Source organism: Pterocles gutturalis, unplaced genomic scaffold, assembly GCF_000699245.1.
Source record: "Pterocles gutturalis isolate BGI_N339 unplaced genomic scaffold, ASM69924v1 scaffold592, whole genome shotgun sequence".
NCBI lineage: Eukaryota > Metazoa > Chordata > Aves > Pterocliformes > Pteroclidae > Pterocles > Pterocles gutturalis.
In genome coordinates this window covers 164,141-174,609 of record NW_010114966.1, presented here as the reverse complement: position 1 = coordinate 174,609, position 10,469 = coordinate 164,141, and the positions used below count along the sequence as shown (strand labels likewise).

The 10,469-nt window shown below is 42.2% G+C and overlaps 1 protein-coding gene across 1 annotated transcript in view; it reads right to left on the bottom strand.

Annotated features, from left to right (window-relative positions):
• Positions 1-10,469, bottom strand: part of LOC104462849 (arf-GAP with GTPase, ANK repeat and PH domain-containing protein 1) — a 196,340-nt gene that overhangs the window by 54,752 nt on the left and 131,119 nt on the right. The gene's annotated exons all lie outside the window — the stretch shown is intronic.

Sequence of the window (10,469 nt, the reverse complement as noted above, 5' to 3'; positions counted from 1 at the left end):
TGCCGCGACCCAAGGAAGGCTGAATCCAAAGAGGGTATTTCAGAACTTTTACTATGCCATTAGTGTTGAAATGAAATAAGGCAAAGATGTCGGTAGCTGGTGGACTGAATAATAAAAAAATAGCTGGACACTTTCATCTTCTACACATGTGTTTTAAATAGTGGCGAAAAAAGCAATCCTTTTATTTAAACAGCGGAAGCAATAGACTAAAACCATCTGTAGTTGTATTTCAGACCCATTTCCCCAAGCTGAGATTTTTCTGGCTGTGAAATCCAATGCGCTACAGCTTCCCTTTACAGCTATTACCATAAACGTTCTATCAAGTTCTTTATATTCCTCCTCCTCTGCCTCAAACCAAAGTTAAAGGGATGCTGCAGTTGCACAATGACTGCAGAAGGCTGGAGTCAGGCACGGGTGTACAGGATCGACATTAAAATCCTGTCAAAACGGCAGCTTGACACCGTGAGTGGAGGAGAAGGGGTGGCAGGAGATTACAGCCTACAGAAAAAAAACAAAAAGCAAATATTTTTTAAGTACACAGAGCTCATACCTTCAGTAGGAATTGGGCGCATCCGGCTATCATTCAGCCAAATTCAGCTTGGCCGCTCCAGCTACCGAGGGCTTAAATTAACCTGCTGCACCGAGCGAAATTAAAAGGGAGCTCTGAGCAGAACTGGGGGATGGAGATGAAAGAGCCTCAGGAGCATTCTCTTTCCACGGCATCTACCATTTTTCCAGCCTTGTGCCTAGAGCCTGTAAACCACAAAGCCATTCTGTCATGTACAGAGAGCCCCATTGAATGCCCAAGTTACCACCTCCTTCCCTCTAACAGCAATTTCAATTAAATAAGAAAAAATAAGCTTCCTTCTTGACAAAAAAAGATCTCCCTGCTTTCAGAGGGTCTGGCTTTTGATCCGTGGCAGACCCGAAGGCGTGCTTGGTGTGACGGGATCGCTTCCACGCGGCAGCCTAACAAGCCTGGGACATCACCCACAGATGAGATGAGATCAGTAAGGCATCGAGATCGGAAGGACTGGCTTCAGCAATTCCACAGACAGTAAGACCCTTGTTACAATCTCCCTATCTAAAGCCAAGTCACCTCTTGCTCACTGCCCACCAGCATGCAATGTCTGGCCATCTTAAAGGAACCGTGAAAGCAAAAATGCCATGTAGTGTTTAGAAAACACCCACAAAAGTATGCTGCTGACTCAGTTTGTCCTCCTAAGGAGCAACATACGGCAGTGCTAGCAAAACCCTGCCCTGCTCCCTGGAAATCCATGTCTGGCTAGCAAGAAAAGAAGCCACCGCACTCTGTTTGCTCCCTTTCAAAGCAAGCTCCTTGTACCACAGGAGGAATTTAGGACCTGACACAAGGGTTGGAAATATCTCCTCCAAAGCGACCCTCCCGTGCTGCCAATACGATGCGAAGCAAAGCAAAGACCGGACCTGCAAGCCTCGGAACATGAACCAGGAAGGAGATGCTGACCTCTCCTCCGCACATCTTGCCTAAAGCAGGTTTAGGTCGGGGCAGAGATATTCTCAACTACTCCCTGGGTTAACACAGTTTGCTAATTTATCTTCTCCCCCATTACACAGATGCGTTTGGCTCTCCTGTGCTGTATGCTGAGCATGCCCTGTGGAAAGACCAAGCGTGACAAGGTGCTTGAATTCGTAAGGACAACAAACCAGAAAGAGATGCAAGTCTCGGATGCTGTAGGATGCCACCACATCTCAAGGCAAACTAAGTTCTGAATAGATCTACAGTGTAGATGTATCAGGGATGTCTCTAATTCCTCTGGCATGATGTTTTCACCGGGCAGCATCAGATCTGTTAGGAAGATGCGATTCTTACGTGGTGTCACCCTGAATGGCTCCAAACTGGGTGTATGATGCTATGGGTGCTGCTTCTCCTGGCCATCAACCGAATACAGAACGGAGAGGTGAGGAATATTACAAAAGGCAGGTAGTTACGGGGATTAATTTCAGGTAACTAGTTCTTAGCCACCCCACGAGGGAGAAAGCAGACGGATGGTCCCGTTGAAGCCAAATCGTAGGGCTGTGGAATGGTTTCAGGGCAGTATCTCCTGGTTCGATTTCAGGCCATGTGCTGGTTAGTCCATCTCCCACTTTTGAAGCCAGGCAGATAACCAGACACCTCAAGAATAGTTACCAACCGTGGCACGCTGGACCTCATGAACCCATCAGGACCATCCCCAAGCAATGGTGATTCACAGCAAAATAAACCCTTGGAGCACCACTAAAAGAACACATCTTGGATGAAGAAGCTACACCATGATCAAGCGCTTAAAACACTGAGTGACAAATACTCTTTTATATCCTTGGTCAAAATGATATGCATAATAAATTCACCTTAATTACACGGAGAGGGTGAGAGCTCCACCCTGATCTAACAATCAGCATTGTCTTCTAATTGCAAAAAAACCCCTCATTTAACAATATTTTGCTTTGAAATAGAGCCTTGAGGTCTCAAGGCACTTGGAAAATAATGAACGTATGCCTTACTGAACAATTTCCTACTCAAATATTTACCTTGTACTTCAAGATAGGCAAAGTAAGACAGAAAGGAAGAACTGACTCTCTTCAAAGAAATGCTCAGAGCCAGAAAGACGTCTCTTGTCTCTCCTCTTGTACTTTAACCTTCACTCTGTATAACCCGTGGATAACTTCAAGCATCAAACCCACTCACTGGTAATTGAGAAGAGGTTAGGAAACTTCTCTGTCAGTCCACAAGACTTCAGTGACACGCCGTAATATCAGTGTTTTGGAAAAAAAATAAGAGACTTTCACTATTAACATTTTCTAATTAAAGCTGAATAACTGCAGTATAGCAAACAGTCAGCTAATTGCACCACGCGAGGCAGGAAAAGGCTGAGGCTTTGCTGGTAACATATGCCATGAGCACCAGCCTCAGAAAAAGAAATCATCGAAGCAGCAGCAAAGACACTCTTAATCAAAGGCAAAACCAAACATTTTCTTATTGCAGAAATCTATAGCTGAGAAGTAAAACTCTTCACATAAAGCTATGTCTGTGCTACTTTTTATAGGCGTCAGATGACATAACCATCATTGACAAATGGTATTTTTTTTATTTTTCAATTTAATCACTCTTTCTGGGTCTTATCAACTCTTCTGAGGGTTTGGAAACCCAACTCAGGGCCCTCCTTTTGCCCTCACTAAACACACTCGCCTAGAGCGACCTGTACACCGGATACTCCCCATCGACCCGGACCGCTGCCGGCACGCACCGTTGACGAATTATGGGACGAGATCAACTGGAACAAAGGAAGGGCCCCGAGACTTGAAAGGAGATGCTCTCCCACCTGCGGCACGGCCAGGTCTCTGCGCTCCAGCTGTCCCCCAACAATCGGCAGGTTGTGAAAGACGGCGCGCAGCGGACTGAATACAGAGCCTTCTTTCACTCCTTGGACCGCGTACGCTGTGAAAAAGCTTTGAAGTGTTGGGTTCCACAGGTAACGTATACACACCATCCCCGTACCCTGCACTCTGTGATCCGGACTGGAAAGAAACTGAGCCCGCGAATAGACATGCTTGATGGGACAACCTCTCTCGTGGTAATTGAAACAGAAACTTCATTAAGCTGGAGAAGAAATAAACGCATTGTGCGTGTTTCTTGCACACACTTTGTCCGGATCCTGGCAAAACAAAGCAGTGTGCTTCTGGACATAGATTAAACAAGAAATCTAATAATTAGAGGCATCTATTTGAACTTCCAAAGTATGGACATAAGAAATTCTGAAATCGGGAATTACTCCAATGGTAGCTATAGATTAACTTTTGACTTTCTCAGTTTTGTGTTTAAAACATCACTAAACTTCATCTAAATTTAAAATGTATATTATTACATAGATTAGCAAAATTTAGATTAAAAAATTAAGAAAAATAAAAGTGTACTCATCCAGGAAGTTTACTCATTTCCCTGCTTAAGGCTGATTTACAAGGTCTTTAAATACGGAAAGCATTGGGCTTATGAAATTTTTAAGCCATATTATTTGAATTAGGAGAGTCTGTCGCGTGCCACACTTTGTCCTTGCAGCACTGTGTCTTTCCTGTAGGTTGACTCAAGAACTCTCTTTCAGTTCATTGATTTATTGAATTTCCTGATTTATTGAAGACTGCTAGACAATCAAGTCAGATTAATCAACTTCAGTAATCAGGAAAAAAAAAATAATCTGTTTTTCCCTATTATAAGGAACATGCCATACACATTCCTATTTCAGTTTAAATTTTAAGTGAAATAAAATATAAAATATGCATTTAAGCACCCGTAAGTAAATGTCAGGAAAAATCAAGGCTTTACAGTTCTACTCAAAAAGTTCATTTAGTCACATAAAGACTTTACTGACAGACATTTGGCACTTCAGGCTGTGAACAAGATTAAGATGAGCATGAGGTTGCAAATTATCTGAAGACGAAAACTCACATTTCTTGCCATTTCGGAACCAAGCGCAGGATTTAATTGCTGAACACAACAATTCTTTATGTTTTAATTGGGGGGAGAGCATAGCAGAAAGAAATAGGTCTTAAACAAGAAAAGCAGATGGGTTTCTGGAGAAGTGCAGAATTGTGAAATCCATCTAATAGAGCTCAGGATTTCAACAGCAGCACCAGGTAAATACAGGAGGACTTAGTCGAAGCCCAGCAAAGCTGTGCAGAAACACCCATGAACCCAAATATTTAATTATTTAAATATCATATATATATATATACACACTGAAAATACAGTCCAAATGAGGGGGTGCTGGCAGATTGCTTGGGCAATTTGTCAAATTTCCTTAAATGTGAGACTACGATAAGGACATTCCTGTCCTCCTTGCTCAAGAAAGAGGAGCAGCAACTCCTGATGTACTTTGGAACCAAAGATGAAGCTCAAGAGCAGTTAATTATTATAAGGAACTTACTTGTCACCCACGCACAGCAATCGCTCTGTCACCCGCATGCCTTACGTTATTTTTGGGAACCACAGGTTGCAAAACTGCATCTCCCCCTGGATCAATTCAATCTGAAACTGGAATTCCTGCAGGTTAGTTCTTACCATGCATTATTAGCCACAAGGACGGTGCTACAGCAACTAAGAGAAAATATCAGCGTCCTCTTCCTTTTCTTGAGCGAGTAAAAGCACAGACACTGCCCTGGTGGGAACCCAGCTACCCAAGCCACCGTTGCACAAGATTTTTTAGTATTTCTGGTTGACTGCGCTACTTCAGGTAAGAGCTTCTCAAAGGTGTCAACTAAATTTTAATACTGGAAGCTTTTGACTGTGCAACCTCATGCTGAAAGGGGATCATTTCCCAGGAATTGCTAAAAAGTAGCGTGTTATAATCCAAGTTTCCTCAAGCTACGTTAGGCTGTTTAGAAACCAAAGGCAAGAATAAGCTGCTGTTAGTGGAACTATTTCCCAGAAGCAATTTGTCTGTTGATCACAAACAGGTATGAAAAGTACATGAATACTGCCTCTGCCTTCCTGTTCTTAAAGACAGTGTAAACTACTTGCACATACACTGTCTTATACATGGCATATTTTACAATATCCAATATTAGCAACTGCAGGAAAACCCAGAGTAGCTCCAGAGAAATGGAGAAAACGACTTTATATTTGCTTTTCAGTAATTATTTCCTTCTTTAAAAAGGAGGAAAAAGCTCTTCCAACTGAAACCATCTATATACATTTAACACCAAGAACTCTGAAGTTCTGTAAATCTATTTGAAATAATATAATTTATCATAGTCAAGAACTTGCCTGTTGAATTTGAACAACTCTAAACGACGTTTTCTGGTTCCCTTTTGACACAGAAGCATTATGACCGTCAGAAGAAAGCTGAACCATTTTCTTTTTCAATGCATAGTGCAAGACTCCATCGTTTAATCATTCCAAGTACTTACAATCAGCAAAATAAGGCAGGTTGTAAGCTCTGCATTAATAGAAACACTCCAATGACCTCTCATACCCCATGGCACAGTGAGAACTCAATTTCACATCGATAAACCCTAACGCCAAACTGTTAGAAACTCAAGAGACACCAGATATTACAACTTCCATAAATTACAGCCGAGATCAAATGGCCCGTATAAGCAATTGTACAGTGATAAAGCCTAAGTGGATGATATTTAAACAGATATCTGATTTACTGCAGAATTCTATATCATGCTAGAATCCTAATGACAATTTACAAGTCCAGAGGAAAGAAATCCCTGTCCCATGCAAATGACTGTTTGCAGCACCGTTTCAGAAGAGCTTCATGTTGTAACTTTAAGGAATAAATTCTTCCCTCTGATATTCTTGGGACATAGTCTTATCAGCCAAACCATAAAACCTTTAAAAAGAAAATGAACAAGCTACTTCTTCATCCCAGGTAGGAAATAACATCCTCCGTTTTCTGTGAGTTAAGTCTCATGAACCCAATTTTTGCAAGTTAATACAGCTGGTTGGGGTTTCTTCCATTAAAAAAAAAAAAAGTTTTGATGCTAAGTTTGAGGATCCGTCTCTGAAATTCTTTAAAGATGCACAGATTGTGAAGGCTGTAGAAAAGACAGCATTGCCTCTAACGGTTGCAACACCACTAATTAACACGAATCTGTTTTCCATCAGAAAAACCTGCATCACATCATTACTCTTGGCCAGCTTTTCCTCGATTCCTCCACACAGTCCTCCTTTTCCTAGCTAAGAATATTTGCAGAAGAAAAAGAATGTACAGAGTAAAATAAGAGCCGAATTTGCAGAGGAGGAACCGTGCAGATGCACATTCTTGAACCAAACTTTGATACCTGGACAGGTTACGCACGGCTCCCCTGAGACCAGACAACCCTCGGACTCCCCAGCCGCGAGCAACTACAGATAATTCCAGGTGGAAAAAAAAAATGATCCATCAAATAAAAAGATTTATCAAAGAAAAAAAAAAAATCGCAGGCTTCCAATGCAATGCGGGAAAACCTCTCGGCCAATAGTTGCAGCAGCAGTAATTGTTCTAAATCTATCAATAAAGCTAAGCTGCTCCTTCATTGACTGCAAACACCAATTTCTTTCATGGAGGATTACAAGTTGATGTTCATGGTCTCTCTACCGCCATTAGGGTGATAAACAGTTTAAACTACATCAGGATGTGACATGTAGATCAATTCTGGGTCCATAAAGAATCTACACAAGAGGTTCCCGGACAGGGATTTACTGCCCCCAGTTTTTATTCTCTCTTGCTGCTAAAATTACTTCTGTCAAGTACTTACAAGAAGAAGAAAAAAATGTAAGAAGAATTAATTTTTCATGTGCTGCTGGAAGAGTCTTTTTAAATTCCTGAGTTTTTAAGGCAAATACGTTACTGCATTCAAAATTATGAGGAACAGCAGGTGGTATTTCGCTAAATAGTGAGCCAATCGCACGAGGTGCTCACTATCCAGCAGACAGCAATTTGAAACACTGAACTAAGCTGTTGAGATTTTCTCCGAGGGCAGTCACAAGCTTCATGTTACCAGTGCCAAATTATATTAGACATTTAATTTTAAACCTCAGGTACTTAAATGTAAAACCTTACAACAGTAATAGTCATAAAGCAGTGGGGCATTCCATTTCAGAGAATGGATTTTTCTATTTTTCCCCTTTAATTTAACCAGCACCTCCTGTTTTGTGGCTCTGCCCACTACAAAGTAATTTATCTAATTAGGAGATGTTCACAGCTACTTGAAAGGCAGAAGCCCCAGGAAACCAAAGGTCTGGTTCAGAAGACTTTGAAAAGTTCTCCAGAGCCACACAAAGTATTAATTTAATGTGGAAAAAAAAAAAAAAGGTGCAGAGAAAAATTGAATCCCAATATGTTATTTTGTCTACAATAAAACCATGTGACAATAAGCAGGCATATTCTCCAGTACATTGGCATTTGAATTCCAAAAGATGCTTAGCTTCTCGCCATACCTGCTGCTCTCACAGTATTATCTTTTTATGACTGAAATTCAAAAATCTTTTAATGGAGAAAAAACCCCCTGAAATTAAAAAGGGTTTTTCATGCGTCAACTTGCCAACATAAAGGACACATCTGTGAGCTTACCGAAAGATGATACACTGACAGTAATGAATTATTCTTGAGGCTTTGTGGCAGTTTTACCGCAGTACTTCTGTTTCTGCAGACCCTTTAGTTGGCTAAAACTCACCGTTAGTCCAATTTTCCCCCTGTACTTAAAAAAAAGCAACTTTTCATAGGTTGTTTTTTTTTTTTTTGTTTTGTTATGGGGTTTGGGGTTTTTTTGGGGGTTTTTTGGGTTTGTTTTTTTTTTTTTTTTTTCTTTAAATTAGAACCTCCACAAGAAATGATTCAAGTCAGGCTGATTCAGAAGTACCCACCAGTCATCTGCATTTTTGGAATGAACGTTTCATGGATAATGCTAGCTGTCATCTCTTTTGATCCAGAAGTAATCACATATGAACATCAAGTCAGAAAAAGGTACCGCACAGACTCGGAGCGTGAAGCTCGTGTAGGAGAAAGGGTTCCTTTCACCGGGAATTTAAAACGAGCTGAAGAACAGCATCAGGAGCAGAGGACACGTCCAGCAAAGATCTCAAAAACAGCATTAGGAAGCAAAGGGGAGGGGAAGAGGCAAGAGTTTAGGTTATATTTCTACTTTTGCACGTATTAATTGCTTGCCACATTTAGGAACTCACTGAATTCAGCATTTTGAAGATTTTCCACTCCTGCAGCCTCAGTTGGCACAGCTGGCTGCGAGGAGCAAGGGGATGGAAGTGGGTCCCTGCCCGTGGGTATGTCACAGAGCACGTCGTGGTTGTCACCTGCCTTCCACCTAGTGCAAATGTACAATACTCTCCAACTTTTCTTTGGAGAGCTACAGTATAAAAAAAGGGTGCAAAAAAAGCCACAACTTTGGTATAACCTTTTAAAAAGGACTTAGAATTGGGGTTGATTAAAATAATGAAGCAGCTTGGAGAAAAAGAGAGAGGAATGTATGTTCTTAACTGTGAAACCAGTCCAGTTGAAAGGAACCTGTGGAGTGCAACACTGACAGCCCTGAAGGACTAATCGGTTTCTGAGGGAAGGAGTGAGCTGGGTGGAGAGGGAAGGGAGCAGCGCTGAAGCATTTTATTGTGCTGCTCGCAGTATCGCCGGCTGTCGCTGAGGCTGAAATAAAGGGTGCTTGCTTTAGAAAATTCTTGGCCAGAATCTGCACCATCTGGATGCAAAACAGTATCAGGGAGGGAAGAGATGCCATGCTGAGGGGACCTGGATGGGTTTGAGAGGTGGTCCCGTGCAAACCTCGTGAAATTCAAGAAGACCAAGGGCAAGGTGCTGCACGTGGGTCAGGGCAATCCCAAGCACAAATACAGGCTGGGTGGAGAATGGATAGAGAGCAGCTCTGAGGAGAAGGACTTGGGGGTGTTGGGTGATGAGAAGCTCAAAATGAGCCAGCAGCGTGCACTTGCAGCCCAGGAAGCCAACTGGATGATTTTTAAGGTCCCTTCCACCCCAACCAGTCTACGAAATACCATGCTCTTCACCAGCAACTTCAGCAACTACGAACAGGAGAGCTAATGCCACTGTGGGCCAAGGTGACCACGATTTTAAACTCTGTTCTCCTAAGGCAGCACTGAAAAGCTGCCCAAAGCTGCTTAAAAACCCAGAGACAGTATCAGGGCTACACCCAGATTCAAATATTACACAGATACATACACATATGCACATACTTATATATATATAGGACATGTGAAATGGTTTTCATACTCTTATACTTCTCACTCTTTTAGGAATAGCCATCAGAAACAGTTTTCCTCCCCCCTTCTCCTGTTCTATTCACGTTTCTTCCCTTCTATCCATATTCTCAATTTCTTCTCCATTCATTCTTCTCTTTCACACACTCTTCTCCTTTTCCCCCGTTCCATGAACTTGCCGTGGTTTCTCCAACTGCCTGTTAAATCCCACGCTCCTGGACACACGTGCTTCCCTGGGATGAACCATCTCTGCAGCACATCACAACAGCAACCCCCGCATCCCAGCCCACCCCACAGCTGCTCCGAGGATGCTCTAGTGTGCCTGGGCAGCAGGTCAGCTATAGGTGAGCAGCATCACATCTCCATCCATCCCAGGCACTCTGCTGAGGCCAGACGCACTGCTTTGCTAACAAATATCATGCATACCCTTTAAAAACAACCACCCCTGCCTCACTGTTACCAGCTAATCATTGCAAAACACCACCTGGAATACTGTTTGCTCCTTTTAATACTGTTACATGCTCCACAGAGAGAACACTATGACTATGCCCACAGTGTGCATAAAGCACGGGCACAGCCGAGAAGGGACCTGCCAACAAATAGGTCCGGAGGATAATTTACTGCTCTTACCTAACACACAAAGTAAGGAAATAAGAATATCAAGTGAACAACCTACATTAAATTAAAATTAAGCTGCGTTATAATTACATTAACTCTTCCTGCT